Consider the following 23,305-nt stretch of genomic DNA (forward strand, 5'->3'; position numbering starts at 1 on the left):
GATTGTAAATGATCCGGAGTTAGCCTATCCAATACACTTTTGGTTTTTTTGATAAAAGGATATAGGCTAGTAAAATCATAATAATACATTTTCTCTCTGGGTTTTGCTTTGTAGAACAAGCATATAGCATTTATCCTTCCCCTGAAAAGGGTGTTTTGAGGCACCAGAGGCTCTGGTAATGTGGCGTCAGCAAGGAAGGCCACACAGGAACTGTCTGTTTTTATCATCCTTTTCCATTCTTATTCCCAGATGCTTACGACGTTTAGGTATCGCTGCTTACAATTATAATCATAACTTATGGTTTCAGGCAATAGTTACAAACGTTTTGTGCCTCTAACAACTTCTTGATCTCTAACACACCATAATAATGACTGCCTGCTGCCTCAAAAAAGACCCCCGAGGCCACCTGACTAATTGCTGTGTTTTTCTCCAATTTTCTCTCATCTCTCTCTTACAGATGCTGCGAAGGCCACCGGACCCGGAAGTGTGAGCGAAGCCCCTCCCCTTTGGCCGACGTTCCCGACATTCTAACTTCGGAAAAGTGCGCCAAAAGGGGATTTAAAAGCGTGCCTGAGACTGGAGGTGCAGGGTGACTGCCTGCTGCCTTGAAAAAGACCCCCGAGGCCACCTGACTAATTGCTGTGTTTTTCTCCAATTTTCTCTCATCTCTCTCTTACAGACGTTACTGAGGCCGGTAAACCTGGAAGTGTGAGTGAAGCCCCTCCCCTTTGGCCGACGCTCCCGATGTTCTGATGTCGGAAAAGCACACCAAAAGGGGATTTAAAAGCGGGCCTGAGACCAGAGGTGTCACGCGCCGGTGGCGCGTGCCGAACGAGCACAACAAAGGGGCATGCCCCTTTGTACGCCCCTTCATACACCCAGAGAAAAGCTGGAGAACAAAGAACAACTAATTACACACCAAAAGCTGGACATCATGGAAACGACAAGAGAAGGAGGCAGCCAGGTAACACAATCGACATCTGCATAAACAAAGGTAAGTACAGCAACAAATACATAAAAAAAAAAACAAGAGACAGATAGAAAACAGTAGAAGCAAGAAATGCAAACTTAAATATCCTCATTCAAGTAAAAAAGACTAAAAATTCAAACATTGTAAATTTGAACAAATTATTAACATTAACCTTCATTCTAGTTAATGCCCAATCAATAACTAAGAAATTCTCTATAATCACTGACCTATTGAATGATACTAAACTGAGCTTCATCGCTATCATTGAATCTTGGTTAAAAAAATCAGACACCATACTAAAAAACCAAATAGCGCACAGAAACTATGATATATTTTCAATTCCCAGAACAAATAAATGAGGAGGTGGCCTAGTACTAATTACTGAAAAAAAATTAAGGTGTAAACTGATACCTACCACACCCCCAACAAACCATGAAATTGCAATCTTTGACACTGAAAACATTCAAATATGCCTTATTATTGCCCTCCCAGCCTACTTGAAATAAACATCTCCCCACTAATAGAACACATTACGGTAAACCTAAAGACTTCCAAACCAACCATTGTGCTTGGAGACTTTAACCTTCACATGGACGTTAACCCATTAACAAATACATGCCAGACACTAAATGATATAATGACAGCGTTAAGGTTCACATTAATTTAATTTAAAAAACTTTTCTATACCGTCGTTTAGTAGAGCATGATCACAACGGTTTACAATTAGGCACAAATATGTTTGGTTTGGTTTCTAAATTATCCAAAAGGTGCCAGTATTATACGGTTACATAGTTCAATAATATACTCTAAATGGGGAATGGGTGTGGTTACCATTTATGATTGTTAGCGTAATCATATGTTTATACTGTCTTTCAAATATAATACTTAAATATGAGAAAAAAAATAATAAAAATAAGCAACTCTGCATTTTATACTGGTGACTTTCAGCTGTTTGTGTTGTTATTCAGCTACCTCACTGCGAAATGCTTTTTTGAAGAGCATTGTTTTTAAGCCTTTTTTGAAGAGTTTTAAATCTTTCATTAGTCTTAATTCCATGGGTAATGTGTTCCATAGTAAAGGTCCTGCCAAAGATAGTGCTCTCTCTCTGACTTGGGTCAACTTTGCTGTTTTGACTGAGGGTATGGTTAGTAGAGCTCTATTGGCTGATCTGAGACTTCTTTGAGGGACATGTAATCGTAGTGCGGTGTTTAGCCAGTCAGCCTGTTCGTCATTTATTAGTTTATGCACTGTGCATAGTGTTTTAAATTGTACTCTTTGTCCTATTGGGAACCAGTGTAAATCTGCAAGTGTCTGGGTGATATGATCTCTTCTGCCTTTACCAGTAAGTATTCTGGCAGCCGAGTTCTGTAATATTTGCAGTGGTCTGATAGTAGTATATGGCAATCCTAGGAAAAGTGTGTTACAGTAGTCCATGCTGGCAAATATTAATGTTTGTAGTATTGTACGAAAGTGTTCCTAATTACAGATAGACCCACACACAAAGCAGGGCACTCCCTTGACCTGACTTATATCAACCATAGCTTCTTAGAGTACATTAGCACCAATTATAATCAAATTCCATGGTCAGATCACTTTCTAATTCAAACTACTATTAGATGCCGGACGACACAGGTAATACAAAGAACGGAACCATTGGAGATCAATTATCGCCCACCATATAACACTGAAATACTAAAAAACAAATTAGAAGAAACATTAATACACTTTGACCACAAAGACTGCGATGCCGCAACTACAGCATGGCTAACAACCACGAAGAAATTAGCAGAGGAAATAAACCCCACAAAACAAATAAGAATCAATAAGCCTAAACAAATAAACCCATGGTACAACGAGAAGATAAAGGAAGTCAAACGAAAGTTGAGAAAAAAAGAAAAAGGATTGGAAAAAAGATAAAACAACTGAGAATCTAACCAAATTCAGGAAACAACTAGCTTATTACAAAAAAATAATTCATGACGCAAAAAAACAATTCTTCAGCTCAAAATTGAAAGATTTGCAAACAACCCAAAAGTTCTATTCAAAATAGTAAAAAATCTGACAAATGATAAAACAGAGGCTCCCCATAACCTACCAGAGAATAAATGTAATGAAATAGCACACTATTTCATAGACAAAATCACAAACCTAAAAACTAAGATCCCAAACTCAACCAAACAGGATATTAAGATGCACAAAAGAGATGTAACACAATGGATAACATTTGATGAAATTTCAAACCTTGAAGTAGAATCCATGCTAAAAAAACTAAATCCTGCCCCACATAAAATCGACACCATACCCACCATGGACATAAAAAAACTAGCGAATACAGCCTCCCATACATTAACCAAAATCATAAACCTTTCCCTTGGCCTAGGATCGTTGCCAGATGTACTTAAAGGAGCTATAATTAAACCGATACTATAGAAAAAATAACAGCGACCCTAATATCTTAAGTAACTACAGGCCAGTCTCTAACCTATCCCTAATTGCTAAATTAATAGAAAAAACGGTACAAAAACAACTAGCTGAACACCTAGACAACAACAACATACTTTATCCCTCGCAACACGGATTCAGAAAACACTATAGCACTGAAACACTATTAATCTCTCTAACGGACAATGTACTGCGAGGATTTGATAGTGGTAAACACTACATTTTAGTACTAACAGACAATGTACTGTGAGGATTTGATAGTGGTAAACACTACATTTTGGTACTACTAGACCTAGCAGCAGCATTTGACACAGTAAACCATATCATACTACTAAAAAGGCTTGAAGAAATAGGACTGGTTTAGATGTTACCTAAACAATAGATACTTCCAAGTACAGATAAAAAACACATTATCAGACAAATTAGAGCTAAAAACAGGAGTACCCCAGGGATCTTCACTCTCGGCAACAGTATTTAACATTTACCTGCTACCTCTATGTCACCTCCTGGCTGGACTAAGTACCCATGCCTCCCCCTGCGCGCGCTGAGCCTATCTTGCATAGGCTCGGCAGCGCACACAAGCCCCAGGATGTACGTACGTCCCGGGGCTTGAAAAAATGGGTGTTCTGGGGGCAGGGCACCGGCCCGGGGGCGTTCTGGGGGCGGGACCGAGGCCCCCAGAACAGCCACCGGGCCGAGGGATGGAGAGCCGACGCGCGCAAGTTACGCCTGCCCAGAGGCAGGCGTAACTTCTTCAATAAAGGTCGGGGGGGGGGGGGGGGGGGGTGGAAGGAAAGTTCCCTCTGAGGAGGGAATGGAGGCAGGCTGCTCGGCTCGGCGTGCGCAGTTTGCACAATTGTGCACCCCCCTGTGTGCGCTGACCCTGGATTTTATAACATGCGTGCGGCAGCTCTGAAATCAGAGTAGCCTCGGAGGAAACTATCATTCCGCCCCACCACCTTCCCCTCCCTTCCCCTATCTAACCCGCCCCCAGTCCTAACTAAAACCCCCTCCTGACCTTTATCTTGAAAGTTACGCCTGCCTCCGGCGCACCATCCCTCGGCATGGCGGCTGTGCCTGAGGCCTCTTTCCCACCCCCAGAACACCCTTTTTTGCAAGCCCTGGGACATACGCGAGTCCGGGGGCTTGTGCGTGCCGCCAAGCATGCAGGGGCAGATTTTCTTGGGTTACGCGCGTATGTTACGTGCATAGCCTTTGAAACTCTGCCCCTCAGTGAGCACAAGGTGCACAATTGTGCACCCCATTGTGCGCGCCAACCTCGCAAGTTATAAAATCGGGCGTATATGTGTGCGCGCCAGGTAGCATGCACACTTGTACACCCATGCACAAGCCCCATAATGTTTTTTTTTATTATACATGTATTTCTATCATTCTTTATGACATAAGGCATAAATGCAAATGTTTTTAAATAGTGGATAAACAAAACATCTTATTTTGCTTAGACATAGTTCTACCATTAAAATATCCTGTTAAGAACTTTCATTGTTCTGCTTATTGTTATCATTATTACCAAACAAAAACTGAATTTTTTCCCTTCCCCTTTCCCTATTTCTTGCAAAAGACGTGTCTAGGCATGCCTTGGATTTCATGTGACATCTCATACCCCACTTTATTTTCACAAGTTTTCTTATGTACATGTATAAACCAAAAATAAAGCTAAAAAAAGAAAGGAGGGTGGGGTGGTGCATGGTTGGGGGCTGCATTAGTGTTTCTGGTCTCTGGGTGGCAAAAAGCAGGAGGGGGGGCCTTGTGGGGGTTGCCTTGGTAACTATCCAGGATACCCCCCTCCTTTTTCCCAAGATTTCTTGCACATTCCATGGTCTGACTGCCTGGTATCTTTTTTCTTTCTTTTATTCACAGCTAATAAACTGTTTCACTTACTTTGAAAAGCAGCACTGCTTTTTTAGAATAACTTTTCTCTATGTGTTTGTGCACAGTGTGCTTTGCACAAGCTGTCAAAACAGAAAACTCTGCCTGAATTAAAGCAGCAGAACTCTAGTGGAATAAGGAGGGGGGTCAGAAGGAGGAGGAGCGTTCTGGAATATTGAAGGAAAACACTAAATTAATTTACATCTTGCTGATATAACATCCTCTTTGCTTGCTTTTAACAAGTAAAACAGGCTCTCTTCTGGCTTGCTTTTTACAAAAAAAAATATAGTCTGACTTCTCATTTTATAGAATTATAGATTTTGAACATTTTAGAAATAAAAAATGGTGAGTGATAAAATGCATTTCCCTTTCTCACTTCTGTTTGCACTATTGCAGCTAGAATGGGGGAAGAAGGGTGAGGGGGTGTGGGTGGGAGATGTTACTTTTCTCTCTGCTACAGAAACTTGCTCCTGAGATTAAATTACAACTGGAGATGAGAGCTTTTGTTTACAAAAATGGTTTCTTCTCTTTTCTCAAGCAGCCTGAGTTCAGAGGAAGGAGTGGCAATTTGAAAAAAACAAAACAAAAAAAAAAACACTGGCACAAAAATATATGGCTTGTGGTAAAAAGAAAACATAATTTTTGTTTTTTTTACTTTAATGACTGAAAACAGAAGGATTTAATGACTGACATGAACTACCATTTAAACCCCATGGCTGCTTCCTGAGCATGCTCATTCCTTCCTTCCAACATATCTGCACTCTGTGCTGTCTCCTAGTAAGCAAAAAGGTCTGAGCATGTGCAGGGATGATGTCATTCCAAGATCGCTGCTTGCAGCATGGTTTTACGGTATCTCAATTCAAAACTGCTTTGTTATGGCTTTTCTACACAAGTGCAGGGTTAGGACGGAGAAAGGGGTGAGGCTTAACAGGGAAGAGAATGCTGATTAGCTGAGGGGGTCAATGGGCATGGCTTAACCCAAAAAGTGGGCATGTCTACCTGTCAAAACAAAGTGTTGACATTTATTACAATTTCCAGATGAGAAGGATCATTGAAAATATAACTTCAGAAAAATGTTCTTTCTAGCTTTTTTCAAAAAAGTTGAACTTTTTCTCTGTCTGGAATGCACTGTTCGCAGAATAAATACTTCTGCTTAAAATTTTCTTTTGAATGGGGAGTCTTTATGAATGTTGTGTTATTTTCTGAGATTTTTCACTCACTTTCATAAACAGTTTTTCTAAAATATGTATCCCTTTCATTAACTATGAACATTGACACTAATTCACCATGGGTCAGCTGCCATGACACTTAAGGTTCACTTCTCTAAACTTTACCTTTGCAATGTTTTTATATAACCATTCAATCACAGCCCCATTCATTCCACAGTGTATGCTATTGTTCCTGCCAGGTTTTAACATGTATGAGACTCTTTTTCACTTTCAGACAGAAGTATTAGTGTAGCACTCTCTCTCTGTCACTTCAGCTCAGCTCTCCCAGATTCTAAACTGACTATAGATTTTCTAGCTTCTCTGTATCCAAGCTCCAAGGATGTCCTGGGTCTTAATTTTCTTTACGTTGTTTTCTATTTCCTTATGAAGTGTCAAGCAGTGATGCTACAACTGCAATTACACCATTTACAGGTGAAGCTGTTACTAAGCAATCCCTAGATACAGCTTCAAAATTCCCCTGGTTACCTAACTGTTCAGTGATGCTTAAGGATGGATCATTGACTTTAGGGGTGGATGGATGCTGCCATCTTCTTGAAAAACTTTTATTTTCACATTATTGTGGACTCAAAAAGCATTTTTCCTCTCAGGAAATATATTTCTCTGGTCCATCTATTTTCTCTTATGCCACTAAAAGCCTTAAACGGGTGTAAAAGTCTCTTATTGGTGCTAACATTTCTTTTTTAAACCTATTCTTCTAACAATTCTTTCATTAGCTGGGTCAGGATTCTTAGGCTTTTGCAGGCCTCCTCTCAGTGCCCTAGCCCAGCTGGCATTCTCTACCAGAGTTCCCACCACAATTGGCAAATCAGGACCAGCACCACCAGTGGTTCTTCTCTCACAGACCATGGTTCTGCAAACCAAGACCAAGGTAATCATTTATATTTTTAAATTTATTTTTATTATATTATTTATTTAGGGGTACCTATTACATTTGAACAAGTGTTCTGGGTTCAGACCAAGCACACTGGCAATCTGCCCAGGGGCTCTGAGCTGGGGGGCTAATCTTAATGAGGACTAATTGGGGCTACCTGAGGGGCTTATCTCCTACATGCACACAGTTATTGGGCTTATACCTGGGGGCTTGAACCCAGGAGCTATTCCCTACACAAATAGCCACATACAAACTGATTCAGTTCATCATGTTTCTAGGTACTTAGGAAAGTATGTTTATTTGTCAATAGGAGGATATAAGAAATAAAATCAGATCATACAGAAGAAGTAATGATAGATAATAACAATTGCTATACATTGTTGCGGGTCCCTTATCTCTTGTTCGCTCCGGCTCGTGGGGGGGACAGCAGGGCACGCGAATCCGCCGCTGCGGCCTAGCCCGCGGCGCTCCCACGAGGGAGACGCCGCCGGGAACGGAAGGCCCACCTCTAGGGCGCGCGCAGAGAGAGCCCTTTTGAAGGGTCTCTGCGCGAAAGGCCGGCTCCACCCACGGGGTGATGTCAGACGCCGAGGGACATTTAAACTCGGCGTCTGAGAGACTTCTTTGCCTTGCAACGTGGTCGCTCAGCTGAGTCTCTAGTTGCTGTTCCTTCCTGCTCGTCTCGGATCCCTGCCTGCCTCCTTGCCAGCACGTCCTTGCCTCAGATCCCGGCTCGTTGGATTCCTGCTTGCCTGCCTGACTACCTGCCTTGACTCCGGTTCGTGACTCCGTTCTGATTCCTGCTGCCTGCCTTGACTCCGGTTCGTGACTCCGTTCTGATTCCTGCTGCCTGCCTGGACTCCGGTACGTGACTCCGTTCTGATTCCTGCTGCCTGCCTGGACTCCGGTTCGTGACTCCGTTTCTGATCCCTGCTGCCTGCCTTGACTCCGGTTCGTGACTCCGTTCTGATTCCTGCTGCCTGCCTTGACTCCGGTTCGTGACTCCGTTCTGATTCCTGCTGCCTGCCTTGACTCCGGTTCGTGACTCCGTTTCTGATTCCTGCTGCCTGCCTTGATCCCGGTCCGTCCTGTTCCTGGTCCCTTGCACGCCGGACATTCTCCTAAGTCCCAGCGGTCCGGGTCCCTACGGGCTCCTCCTGGGGGGACAGCAGACTTCCAGGGCGAAGAAACCTAAGTCCTAGCGACCCGGGCTCCAACAGCTCCTCTGGGGGGGTCACGGGTTTCCAGGTGAAGACTTGGACCTCTCAGCGTGTGTTTGCCTCACGACCGTCCTCCTTGTCGGTCGGCCCAAGGATCCACCTCCGGATTATAACAATAAATATATATATATAGTTAAATTTCCAGATGGGAAGGATCATTGAAAATATACCTTCAGAGAAATTTTCTTTACAGATATATATATATATATATATACAAAAAAAAAAACCCAAGATAAAAATGTGGGAGACAACAAGCACTTTTGTGAGTTCAATGAAACATTTCAGAATAAATTATTACTTAAAAGAATCATTCCTTTATTGAAAACTTAACAATAGCCTATCAAAATTCCAAAAAGTGAATTTTCAACATATCACAAAAATATTACATATACATTGAAATTGACATTAAGTCCACTAAGTTATAACCCTCAATCCTCTCCTACTTCTTTCCTAAATCTTACCCTAATAGGACCTTGTACATCCTGACCACATTGATGTTATTTTAGGTCTTTGTTGGTGGATACACCTCTTGCTTCAATAATCTTGTTTATATTTCTTAGATGGTAATCCTATACACATTCAATAAACATATATTCTTGGTGTATTCCATTCAACTCGTTCTATATTTCATCCCGACAAGGACCTCGTTTCGCCACTGTTGGCTTCTTCAGGGGAATGCTCTTATTAAGACCAAACATCAACAGATACCCATGACTTCCACCACTTGTATCTATAATACATAGAACAATATTAAAAAGAAAAACAAATTTATCTCATATTCTAATGCCCATATATGCTATTCCATCATATTTCTCCAAATTTAACCAAACTTTTATTTAAAACATTAAATATGTTTAAATATTAATTTATGATGCATGAATAATAAGGAATCAACACTATAATTTATAAAAACCTTATCCTGAGTCCCACTCCTACCTAAACTTGAAGGAGAGGACTCAGACAAAGCACATTCAATTCACTCCGGCTCAATGGCTCTCATCATTCATTATGAAAAACTCCCGAATGTGAATGTGAACCTGAAAAATGATTCAAACAAAAATATAATTTAACCTTCACTTTTAAAATGAATTTTAATATGAACCTCTCAAAAATTAATTTAAATATGCATTTTTTGAGTCAGGTATAGTCTTGAGATGCTCCCACAGTGAAACCATTATTGCTTTACCTCTCTACTCCGTCAGAGACCCGGCTCCGGCTGCATTGACCATGAGTTTCTCTTCCTGGATCTCCAAGTTTTTCACCACACCTACAAAGACCACAGCGTTTATATCCGCGCTATTCTGAGAATTCACTACCTTCAATATGCAAAACCTTTCTTAGTGTTATACCTTATTTCAAATAGTAGCTGCTTTCAAAATGGAGTCGCAGTACCGCCACTCCAACTGAAATTCCAAGTTGCTCCTTAATCAACCGCACGGTAAAAACTGAGTACCCTTTTAGATATGTTCATAAGCAGTCCCAAGATTTCTTGACCGCTATCTATTTATATAAATGCTGAAAACAAATTAAGATGCTTAGCCAATATATTGCAATAAGCCTCACCATAATATAAAGAAAGCAGCAACGCTCACCTTTACCGTCTTACCGCCGTGCGTCTTTCCTCAATGTAGTCTCATAATGAGGCTTATACCGCCGACCTACCCTTTTATACTCCTCCTTGCTATGTTATAACAACCAATCCGCTCTCACGCTCCAACATCCGTCCAATCATACCTCCTCTAAAAAAACTTCTCCACAGTCATTATTTCTGTGCTTCAACTCCACCTCTCCACAGCACTACCATTTATTGAGCTCTTTCAATGCGCGCCCCTATTACATTAACCTCATCTCCTTAAACTTGCCCACAATCTGGTCTACCAACATGCTTGAATGGAAGAACACCTTAGCCCTATCTTTAAACTGTATCTACCATGTCTACATTGTGACCTTTCCACACATTCAAATAGCATATCAAATTCAAAATATGACTCTTCCCCAAATTTAAAAAAAGGTTATATCCTTCCAAGCATCTCTGATATTGCTCAAACCAATATTCCCTAGCCCAATACTCATCAGTTTATCTCAAAATGAAAATAAGTCACTGTCCCCTATTATTTTCATATTGAAAGTTACCATTTAATGTTAAATCCCTTTTACCGCTTGATGACATTATTAACAATTCATTCTTACATGAACGCTTCCCATTCGATTGTTGCATTGAGTCCCTTTGGTGCTGTTGTTTGCCAATAGTAAATGAATCTCTGTTCTGTTTGTCTGTTTGTCAATAGGAGGCTATAAGAAATAAAATCAGATCATACAGAAGAAGTAATGATAGATAATAACAATTGCTATAAATTGTTGCGGTTCCGGTCGCGAGGAGCGCGACCGGTCCCTTACCTCTTGTTCACATTCACATTCGGGAGTTTTTTCATAATGAATGATGGGAGCCATTGAGCCGGAGTGAATTGAATGTGCTTTGTCTGAGTCCTCTCCTTCAAGTTTAGGTAGGAGTGGGACTCAGGATAAGGTTTTTATAAATTATAGTGTTGATTCCTTATTATTCATGCATCATAAATTAATATTTAAACATATTTAATGTTTTAAATAAAAGTTTGGTTAAATTTGGAGAAATATGATGGAATAGCATATATGGGCATTAGAATATGAGATAAATTTGTTTTTCTTTTTAATATTGTTCTATGTATTATAGATACAAGTGGTGGAAGTCATGGGTATCTGTTGATGTTTGGTCTTAATAAGAGCATTCCCCTGAAGAAGCCAACAGTGGCGAAACGAGGTCCTTGTCGGGATGAAATATAGAACGAGTTGAATGGAATACACCAAGAATATATGTTTATTGAATGTGTATAGGATTACCATCTAAGAAATATAAACAAGATTATTGAAGCAAGAGGTGTATCCACCAACAAAGACCTAAAATAACATCAATGTGGTCAGGATGTACAAGGTCCTATTAGGGTAAGATTTAGGAAAGAAGTAGGAGAGGATTGAGGGTTATAACTTAGTGGACTTAATGTCAATTTCAATGTATATGTAATATTTTTGTGATATGTTGAAAATTCACTTTTTGGAATTTTGATAGGCTATTGTTAAGTTTTCAATAAAGGAATGATTCTTTTAAGTAATAATTTATTCTGAAATGTTTCATTGAACTCACAAAAGTGCTTGTTGTCTCCCACATTTTTATCTTGGGGTTTTTTTTGTATACACGCTAGTTATAGCACTGGTAGAGACGATACTGCCAATAATTTTTTGATTGCTATATATATATATATACATACACACACACACACACACACTAGCGGAATATCCATGCTTCGCTACGATGGAGAAGTTGATAGAAACGTGTGAGTTTATTTCACGCAAGTTGAAAGTAATTGTTTTGAGTGAGTGAGGGCTTTGGAGTATATATATATTTAAAATGAACATGTTATTATTATAGAGTGAGGTTAGTGGTGATTAAAAAATGTGAAATGAATATGTGGAATGAATGTACTGTGAGTTCCCTGTCACGGTGTAATGATTTCTTTGTATACAACGTTTGCTGTGCGACCCTCTGGCTGTAGTATGATGAGGCTATCAGCTGAGCTGACTCTAGAGCAGGCCATGTATGGCTGGCCGTGTGAGAAGCAGTTGTGCCTCAAGTCAACACCAATGACCTTGAGAGTCTGGCCCTGAGATTTGTTAATAGTTATCGCGAAGAACACTCTGACCGGGAACTGCAGGTGTTTTAAATTGAAAGGGTACTTCTGATGGTATAAGGGGGATGCGAGGGATGAAAACTGTTTCCCCTTGTCCACAACCTGTGAAAATGATTTCTTCAATAACATTTCTGTGGAGGGACTTGACTTGAAGTCTGGTGCCATTGCAGAGTTTAGGTGGCTGTAGATTTCTTAGTAACATAATTGGTACGCCGACCTTCAAAATGAGATTGTGCTGAGGAATGCCTGGAGGGTTGAGACTGGGCAGGAACTCGACAGGGTAATGTACCGCGTCATCGACTTTGACCAAGTCCACAGACTAATAAGTTTTTGTTTTTAAGGTGAACGCCTGCAGGAGTGTGTCATTGATAGAGTTTGTCATGTCATTTATAGAAGTTAAAACTGCACTCTCTCTAAACCACGATGTGTCCTTCATGTGGATGTTTGAAGATCCGGGTATACCTTTTGTGTAAGACTTTTCAAATCTGTGACCAGTTGACATAGATTTGCCGGCAGTTTCACTTTGCCATCTTGTTCATGGAGTGTACGATCTCCTTTAGCCAAAAGAAGGCGTGAAAACTCTCTTGCCTTGAAGTCGCCTATCAGGTGCATCCTCATGTTCACTCTCAAGGACAGGACTTTCATTGTGGGCCATAGGTAAAAGGAGTTGAAAGAGGCTTTAACTTCATCGGCACGGGTCCCCCGTGGAACAACTGTCTGAAGTCCCTGGCGAGCAGTACTGTCAACCCTCCCATGAGGCTGTTGTTTCGGATGTCTGGCAGTGTCCTATGGAGAGCCTCGACGCTGCCTCTGTGGGCCATGGTGCACTCATCCCACACTATGAGATTGCACTGTCAGAGTACCTGCGTCATGTTGCTCTGCTTGGAGATGTTGCACAGAGTTGTTTCGGTATTGTTGGGATTGAGAAGAAGCTTGAAGGCAGAGTGTGCCATCCACCTTCCAGAAGCATCGCTGCGATGCCAGAAGAAACCACAGCAATGGCAATGTTGAGTCTGTTCGTACCCTGGCAAGCAACAGGTTTATGAGGAATGTTTTACCAGTACCTCCTGGAACATCTAGAAAAAAGATTTGGCCACTTTGACAGTGAACGCTGGACATGACATCGTGATAGACGTTCCTCTGCTCAGTATTCAGCCTTGTCTCGTTGTTGTCAACTATCGTGGCCAGATCACAGATGTTGTAAGTCAGCTCTCTGAAATAGTCATGGTTAGCTGCAGCATGTTCATGTTCGTGTGATGGCGCAGGCAAGTCGTACTTGTGAAGAGGTTGACCTCCTATAGCCAGTACAGAATCCTGAAGGAAGGTGAGGCATTTGCTATAGATTATGGACGACCATTCTTAGACATCGTGTTGGAGAGATTCCCTCTGCAGCTGCCTACGAATATCCTCTGAAAGACTATCTTTATGTTTTTCCCATAGTGGTAAGGGGTCTGCCATTTGACAGAACACCAACATAATAGCGAAGAGCTTGCGGATCCTGGGTGGCGAATGTGAGAGTGAAGCTTCCTGGAGAGTATTGTCCCAGTGCGTATCATCTTTTAAAAGTCCGAGTGCTCGACAGGAAGACTAGAATGTGGGTTGTAGCATACCAGCGACAGTTTTAAGATACTGAAAGGACGTGGGCCCTCTGACTTCATGAAGCAAGAGTCTGAGATGATAGCACTCCAAATTGTTTGGGTGGACTGTGTACACTCTGCTGAGGACTTGGTCCTTTTTCACTCCTGGGTAGCCTGGTACGCGCTGTCCCTGTTTCCTCCTAACAAATTGGTTATTTTTCCAAATGTAGTAGGCTGGAACCTCAGAGTACAGGAGCTGTTTGGCAAAATCATCATGTCTGCAAAGATCAAAGAACTCCAAGAGGGTTGTTTGGGGAGGATTGTGTACTTTTTCTACAATGTTTTCAGCTGTGAAGTAAATCCTCTGGCCGTTCTCCAAATGAACAGCGAGATGAATGACTAGGGGAAAATGTTCATGAATAGGGAAACAGAATATATGCCAGGCTGCTTCAGAGCTGCTGATGTAACGCCCTGTTTCATACCATGATACCTTGTCATGTTGTTTCTCCAGGGCAAATATGGCCTGGTCACTGCCCTTGTTGATATATTTACAAATTTACTTGATTGATTTTACAGAATTGCAAAACTCGACGTTAATATGAGCATGGAAGTTTCGGGAGAGTACACGGTTGTAAGGGACCACCCATCTGTTATCTAGTTTGACTCTGTTGATGGTGACAGTCTGGCCTCCATTGGAAGGAGCGCACTGTCGGTACCAGGGGTATCCGTGATCTCCTGTCTGAGTTTCTTTGTTGAGCAGATGGGGGCACTTCTTACTGCAAGATCTGCTTACCATGTAAGGGGAGTTTCTGTTTTGGAATCCACATGGTCCATAAAGCATCGTTGACTTAATGATTTGGTGGAGTAGCGTATCAACTTCAGGGTCAGGAATCTCTGCAGTGATCACCTGATCAATGAGGTCCAGTTTGATCCAATCTTGCAGCCATAGGAGGATGTGGACGTGGGGAAGACCTCGTGTTTGCAACTCTATCGTATAAATGTAACAAGTAGTGGATCCGAAAAGGAGTATTCAACATTTTTTTTGGTGATCCTGATGTGACTCTGACGGGGTGTTGCGTTTGATGGCTGTAACTAAGCATCGAATGTAGGAAAGTGAGAAGCAGTTAGGTTTTCCAAGGACATGATAGAGAATGATGGAGCCAAGTTTCAGCTTTGTAGGTACTCAGAAAGTGGGAGAATTAGTGATGAGTGAGTGAGTCAGTGAGGGCTTTGGTATTTATATATATATATTTACAGATATAGATAGATAATTAGATAGATGATAGATAGTTACATATACATATATAGTCAAACAAAAAGGACAGAAAAAATATTTTTGTAAATAGTCCCTACCCAATACAAAATGATATTATTTCTAATGAGGGAAGAAGTGTAACAAAAATTATATTATAAAGAAAATGGTTTTACTTCATTGTAACAAATTTCACAAAATTAGTAAAAACGATATTCCCCTACTGAAATTTCCTTAAAGACGTCCCTTAATGCAAAGTCACTCACAAAATAAATGTCCATGTGAATATCATAAAGTCATAGGATCAGCGACAGTGTCCTTTCACATCTGTCAATGAAAAAATGTACTCCCATACGTAATCAACAACAAATAGTGTTCCCATGCACATCGATCTTTTTGTTGAGAGTCGCATTTGACTTTCATAAAAAACATTTTATGGTAGTAAAATACCTTCAAAGTTGTCTTCTATCACTAATAAATTTTATAGTAGCAAAGAACCTTCAAATTTAAGTTCTATCCCCGACAGAAAGACCTCGATGTTTCACCACACAGCGGCTTCATCAGGGAGAGAATGGCAATGGTTCAAATTATTATAACTGCATCATTAGTCACTAAATGGAACATTTTAATTTTTTGTTATCCATCAAAATTCAAATCAGTTCACAAATCCGAGCCTTCCTTATTCTTTGACAGCAAAAAAGAAGTGAAATGGAGACAATAAAGATAATGAAATAAAAACATTTTTCTTTATAATAGAATTCTTGTTATACTTGTTCCCTGATTAGTAATAATAATTATATATATATATTGTGATGCAGTGCAGCATTGCCGGGGGCAGGGACAGACAAGACACTATAAGGCGACAGGTAATACTAGAGCCGGACAGCAGGGGGCCTATTTCAGACCGTACAAAAAAACGCCCGGGAGAGGGGCACCAGCCCACTCTCCCACCGAAATAACAGTCAAATAACTGTGCCCTGCATCCCGCAGGGGACACAGAAGAAAAGGCCTGAACAAAAATCACAAAGTTGTGACGCAGCTGTCCAAAGATGTACACTTCCATGCACAGAGGCTTGGGAGAAAGGTGAGGGGAAGGGGGGGGGGGGGGGGGGGGCCACTGCCAGGCAGGCACCTGTTAGCCTCAGAATGACACTGATGGGAAAGAGGGAAGGGAAACCGTAACCCTGGCGGGGGGGCTTCGGGGTTGCTCCCGTTTGCCCAAGTGGGACCCCGAGGCTCGTAGCTACCTAAGGGCGGGAACGCCTCACTGCTCCCGTACACGCGCTCCTATTGAAGGGCGTGCGCTACTGCCCGAAACAAAAGGCCTAAATATGGACGGTTAGTGAAGGCTGGGGTCCATCCTGAACCGAACAGAGGACGTCAGCCACCGCCCAGCGCCAGATGAACAAGCGCAACGTATCCGTGGCCGCAGCATGGGCGTACTCAGCCCCCACTCTGGCCCGCACCACACCTCGGAAGAAGGCCGTGCAGTCATCCGGGCTGCCACCATCTAACGCCACAAGCCTGGTCTTATGGATGACATATTTGGCAGTGGCCAGAAGACAGTTTACAAGGTGGCTTCTAGCCTTCAGCCGCTTGTTCTTAGGTGTGGTGCAGCCATAAAGAAAAAGATGAGGGCTGAAGTGCAGCCAGAAGTGGAGGAGGAGGGTCTTCAGCTCCGCGAGGAAGGGTGAAAGGCGAGGACATCGCAGGAAAATATGTTCCAGCGAGTCCTCTTCCCCGCAGAAACTGCACCCCCCTCCCGTACCCCTGATGCGTGCCAGCAGGCTGCCAGTCGCGACAGCCCCGTGGGCGATGCGCCAGCTCAGGTCCCCGGTGGGATTCGGAATCAGTTCCGAATAAAACTGTTCCCACCGGGGTTTATGCGCATCGCCCAACACTCTCCGCCAGGGGGTATCTGAGCGGCTGGAGAGAGAGTCCCGGTGCACACAGTGGTGCACCAGTTCAGCGAGGGCCGTCTTTGTGGCGTCCTGGAAAAGGACCTGCCGCAGCTCCTGCAGCCTGCTTAGGCTGCGGGAAGGGGGACAGGGAGGTCGAGGGGGTCCTTGTCGAGTCGGGGGGCCAATTAACAGGTCCGGGAGAACAGGGGTAGGGGTGGGCAGGGGTGGGGAATCCCGGCCTGAAGGACCCCCTCGGACGGGCTGGAGGGGCCGGGGGGTAAAAAGGCCCCGTATCTCCCTGAGCAGGTGACCGGCTACGTACGGGTGCCCCATGCCCATACGCTGGGCCAGCGCTTCTGGGGACACCCAACATCGCCGGTCAGTGCCCAGGAGATCTCCGACCCGTGTGGTTCCGGACGCTATGAGCCATCGGCGCACCTGAGGGGACTCCAGGGCATTCACAACCAGAGCGGGGTTGTGAATAAGGGGCTCTGCCGGAGTATCCAAACTCAGGGGCGCCGAGGGGTCTCGTGTTCCAGAGACCACACTCCAGGCTTTGAAAATGTCCTGGTAGAAGAGTGGCAGCGCAGGGAAGTCGCGTGCGTACACTTCCCTGTTGATTATCAAGAGCTGCCAGTCGTACCGCAACCCGCCCACATGCTGGAGGAAAAAGGCCCCCAGCGGGCGCCACTGCGGAGGCGGGTCTGCGTACAGGAACCTCCGCAAGGCCTGGAGCCGCAGGGTGTGGACCTTGCATCTAATGTCCACCACCCCCTGCCCTCCCTCCCCGAGGGGGAGCCCCAGGACACCCGCGGAGACCCAGTGCTTCCCCCCGGCCCAGAAGAAGTCCAGCAACTTCCTCTGGGTCCGGGAGATGAACTCCGAGGGCGGCCTCAGGGCGGCCAGCCGGTGCCACAGCATGCCGGACACCAGCTGGTTCACCACCAAGGCCCTCCCTCGGAAGGACATGAGCTTTACGAGACCCTTCCACGCCCCCAGACGAACTGCGATCTTCTCCTCCAACTCCTTCCAGTTCGCCGGGGCCGCGGACTTCGCAGCGGAGAGGTGGACACCCAGATATTTCAGGGTCCCCCTGCCCCAGGAAAAATTAGCAATCTGGCTAGGGAGAGGGTCCACCTGTTGCGGCCCTACCCAAAGTCCGGAGCTCTTGACCCAGTTGATTCGGGCCGAGGATGCGGATGAATAAACCCGCTGGCAGGCTCGCACCCTCTCCAAATCAAGTGGGTCTCGGACCACGAGGAGCACGTCGTCAGCGTACGCCGACAGGGTGATCCGCATCTCCGGCGTCCGCAGCACCAAGCCAACGAGCCGCCTGCGCAGAAGACACAGAAACGGCTCGATGGCCAGGGCGTAGAGCTGACCGGAGAGCGGGCACCCCTGACGTACTCCTCGACCGAATGCCAGAGGCGCCGTCAAGGACCAGTTGACCTTAACAAGGCACTCCGCAGAAGAGTACAGGACACGGAGAAGACCCACGAAACGGGGGCCGAATCCGAATGCCTGGAGGGTTCCCATGAGGTACGTGTGATCCACCCTGTCGAAGGCCTTCTCCTGATCAAGGGACAAAAAACCTACCGACAGACCGGCCCTACGGCAAAAATGAAGAAGGTCCCGGACCAAAAAGATGTTGTCAAAGATGGTCCGGCCCGGGACGGTGTAGGACTGATCGGGGTGGATCACACTCGCCAGCACAGACCCCAGCCGCTGCGACATCGCTTTGGCCAAGATCTTGTAGTCCGTGCAGAGCAGGGAGAGCGGACGCCAATTCCGAATGTTGCGCGGGTCCCCACTCTTGGGCAAGAGGGTCAGCACCGCGCGACGGCTGGAGAGGGGAAGGGCGCCTTTCTCCCAGGCTTCCTCTAGGACCCGCAGGAGGTCAGGTCCTAGGAGGTCAAAAAAATGGGCAAAGAACTCAACGCTCAGTCCGTCGATGCCCGGTGTTTTATTGTTGGGCATCTGACCCAGCGCAGCAGAGAGGGCGGCCAGAGTGAAGGGCTTCTCCAGCCTCTCCCTGTCGCGCTGACTGAGCGCGGGAAGCCCATCCCACAAGTCCCTACAGGCATTCGGATCGACAGGGTCCGGAGAGAAGAGGGCAGAGTAAAAGTCCCGTGCCCTCGCCCTGATCTTTTCCGGCTCCGTGAAGGGGGTTCCGGCGGCGGAGAGTAAACACGTCATCCGCCCCTTCTTCCCCCTCCTCTTCTCAAGTGAGTAGAAGAAGCGCGAGCTGCAGTCCATTTCACGGAGGAACTGGACTCGCGAGCGCACAAAAGCCCCTCGGCCTCGCCGCTCCTCGAGGGCCCGAAGGGTGCGCTTCTTCTCCTCATACTCCGCCTGCAGCCGGTGCTCGGCGTCAGGGAGCTCCGCCTCGAGAGCTAGCAGCTCCCCCTTGAGCCGCTCCGTCTCGCGACGCCGCTCCCCGTTAACGTCCCTAGCATATTGCCTACAGAGAAGCCCGAGACGGATCTTCCCCACATCCCACCAGTCGGCGAGCGAGGGGAAGTCCGCCTCGAGCTCGCGCCAGTCTCCCCAAAACTCCCGGACCGCCGTCACGAGCCGTTTCTCCTCTAAAAGCGAGTTGTTAAAGTGCCAATAGGCAGCACGAGGCCCGACTAGGTCGAACCTCACCCTCACGGTCACCGCGTGGTGGTCCGTGAAGGCCGCCACCTCATTGGCACTAGAAAGGGCTCGTGACATCAACCCGAAGGAGAAATAAAAACGGTCGATCCGAGAGCGAGACACCCGTCCGAGCCGCACCCTGATAAAGGTGTGGCCGTCGGATGCCCCGGGGTGGTGCGTTCGCCAGACGTCAGCCAGGGACAGGCGGTGGACCACCTCCCTGAGGACGGCCGACGAGGCGGGGTGCCGATCGCTCCCCGTACGGTCGCCGCGCTCGAGGGTGCAATTAAAGTCACCCCCGAGCACGACCTCCTCGTCGGCATCCAGGGTGTCCACGTAGGCCGACATCCGGCGAAAGAACGCTTCACGTTCGGGTCCGGCGGTCGGGGCATACACGTTAACCAGGTTAATCGTGCAGCCCTCGATCCGGGCCCGGAGGTGAAGCATACGACCGGCCACGACAGGTCGGACATCCAGCACTTCGGCCTGCAGGGATTCCGCCAGCAGGATGGCCACCCCGCCGGATTGCCCGACGGAGTGGTTGAGCTCCACCCTGCCGCGCCACCCCAGGAGCCAAGCCGCCTCGGTCTCCGGGGTGGATAGGGTCTCCTGAAGGAAGGACACCGAGTACCCTCCCGCCTCAAGGAAGGAGAGCACCCAGTGCCTCCGGAGACCCCTCCTGCAGCCGCAGACGTTCAGCGTGCCGAATGTCAGAGCCATTCTCTATCGGCAATGGGAACGGTCGCACGGGGCGGCAACTTACAAGGGGTCGCCCGCCCCATGCCGGTCCTGTTTCTCCAGCCCGTCAGGCTGGCCGAGCACCTCCTCGGGTGACATGAGGAGGGTCGGCTCAGCCAAGGGAATGAGGGATCCCGGGAGGCCGCGGGACACAGCGGAATCCGCCGGCCCTCCCATCCGGGAACGACCCTCATTCCCAACCTCCCTGGAATGGGAACTGGACCTCCCCCTGGGGTCCGGGGCAGCATCCAACAAGCCAGTAGGCAGAGAGGAGCAGTGGGAAATGTGCTCCGTGTCCAACTCCATCTGGATGGAAACCACTGCAGCGGCAGGAACCGCCGAACACTCTGGAGTGGAGTGGGGGATCGCCCCTCCACCTGCATCCTCTCCCGCTTGCACATGTCCACTCTGAGACCCCGCTAAGGGTTCCGAGCCGCTTTCAGATCCACCCACCGGTGGTTCCGGAGGCCGTCCTCTCCCCTCCAACACAGCCCCGGAGGGCGTGACCACTGCAGGCGTCGGGTGAGGAGAGGGCGATGGAACAACAGGTGCCTCATCGGAGCCGTCAGCGGGAAGCGGACTATATAGGGGGAGGTCCAGAAGGGGGGTGAAGGGGAAGGGAGACTCCAGGGGTCCGCCGCAGACGAGTTCTAAGAAGCTATCCGCATCCCAGTCCTGCCGAGGAGCCCCCGACTCGAAGGCAGGCAGGCCTGAGATGCGCGGCGGAGCCCTCCTCTTCGGGCTGGAGGTGCCGGCCTCAGAATGGAAGGACCAAGTCGGTCCCCCTGCGGTGACCCCGGAGCCCGCCCCATCCTCGGGAAATCTCCTCTTCCTGGGCGAGCCAGCGGATGGAAGGGGAGCAGGCAAGGAAGCATTCTGCCCCACACAATCTGCCGGAGGCAGGACACTAGATGTTACACTTCCCCCACCCACCTCCCCCTTCGACGTTGCCTCCCCGTCCTCCTCACTCGTTCCAAGTCAGAGGTGTCCATCTTGGAGCAAGGAGGGTCTAGCGGTGCAGCCTCCGACCCATCCTCGGGAAAGTCCCCTCGCTCTGGGCGAGCCAGCGGATGGAAGGGGAGCAGGCAAGGAATCACTCTGCCCCACACAATCCGCTGGAGGCAGGACACTAGATGCTACACTTCCCTCACCCACTTCCCCCTTCGATGTTGCCTCCCCGTCCCTCTCCCGGTCTAAGTCCGAGGCGTCCACCTTGGAACAGGGAGGGTCTCGTGGAGCAGCCGCTCCGGCTGTGGTACCCTTCCGGCGAGCACGAGCACCACTCCCCTTCTTCGGCGGAGGCCCCGCAGGCTCAGACCCGCCGTCTGAGGAGGGCGGAGCACCATTCACTCGGCCAGCACGGGGCGGCTTTGCGCGCTTCCCCCGGCCGCCGCTTCCAGGACCAGCGTCGCCCGTCGACTCTCCGGTACCCGAGGACGCACGTGGGGGGGCCGCCGTCACCGGCGACGGAGGAGAGTCCCGTAAAGCCTGCCGAGGCGGCGCAGGTCGTGGCAGCGGAGGCTCAACACGTGGAGCCGGGGCGACAGAAGGCTTCTCCGGAGATGAGGGGGCCCTGGCGTCCGGGGTACCGCTCGGGAGCGCTGCTGCTCCGGGAGGACCGGCCGCAGGGGCGGCACTCACACTCTCCGGAGGGACGCGACCCCGCTTCCGAGGACAGTCCCTCCGAAGGTGCCCGGCCTCTTTACAGAGGAAGCACCGGTCCTCCATAGTAGTGTAGAATATTCTATAGGAGCGGTCCCCATCCCACACAGGGAACCAACCCTCTATACTGTCTGTCCCTCTGGGAAGGACGAGCCACGCCTGCCTCCTATGGGACTCCACGTGCCTCATCGTCGCGGACTTGAACCCCAGGGGCAGGACCGTGATCGAGGAGCGCAGGTCCCCCAGGACGCTGAGCTGCTGCCTCAGCGCGGCCTCGGTCAGGAACGGCGGGACGTTTGATAAGACCACACGTACCCCCAGTGCGTCCAGTGGTTCCAGGGAGTGGTATAATCCATCGACTATTAGCCCGGTGACCAGGGCTTTTCGAGTGGCAGCCAGGGAGCGAAAGTAAATGACCGCTCTGCCGCTCTCTTTACTGGCCGAGTGGACGTTCTCCGCCCCGACTACTTGTGCCGCCGCCAGTGCGTATTCCTGTATGCCGGCCACGGCCAGTATCTCGCACCGGACGGCGTGTTGTCGACTGAGGCCGCATCGTCCCCCAGTGATGACGCGTAGGATCGGGGGGCGTGGCCTACTCGAACCATTGCCAACAGGATGGGCGGGGGGGGGAACTGGCCGCGACGGCCGCGTACGACCTAGCGGCCGCAGGAGGCGTACCTGGGACCGGCTCCGCCCACTTGGTTTTCCCCTTCCTCTTCCCCCCTCCCTGGGCGTCTGCATGAATACCCTCGGCGCCTCCACTACCAGCGCCACGAGATGCGGCGGCGGGAGGGGCGGGGCCGCCTCCAGCCCTCGCATCCCCCAACAGGAGTCCAGCGGCCAACGGGGAGGAGGGCGCCGGGACACGGGCCCTAGGGGTCAGCTGGAGTGGAGGCCCTTCGTGGGCAGGTAAGTCACTGGCTGAGGGAGGGCCGGGGGCCGACCCACCCTCGCTAATAGTGCCTAGATTAATAGTATCTGTCTCGGCAGCGCACGCAGATGGCGCCACCTGAGCCCGAGACGGCTGGTGGGAGATGACATGGCCCCCGGAGTCCCCCTTCTCAGGGGGGGTGCCGCTACTGCCGGTGCCTCGCTTGTACACGGCGTAGAGGGAGGCTTTTCCATCGCAGACTGGCTCAGACGTTGGACCCCCATGGAGCCCTCCTTCTCAGGAGGGAGCGCCTCTACGGCTGG

Source organism: Rhinatrema bivittatum, chromosome 19 (assembly GCF_901001135.1).
Source record: "Rhinatrema bivittatum chromosome 19, aRhiBiv1.1, whole genome shotgun sequence".
In the NCBI taxonomy this organism is placed as follows: Eukaryota; Metazoa; Chordata; class Amphibia; order Gymnophiona; family Rhinatrematidae; genus Rhinatrema; species Rhinatrema bivittatum.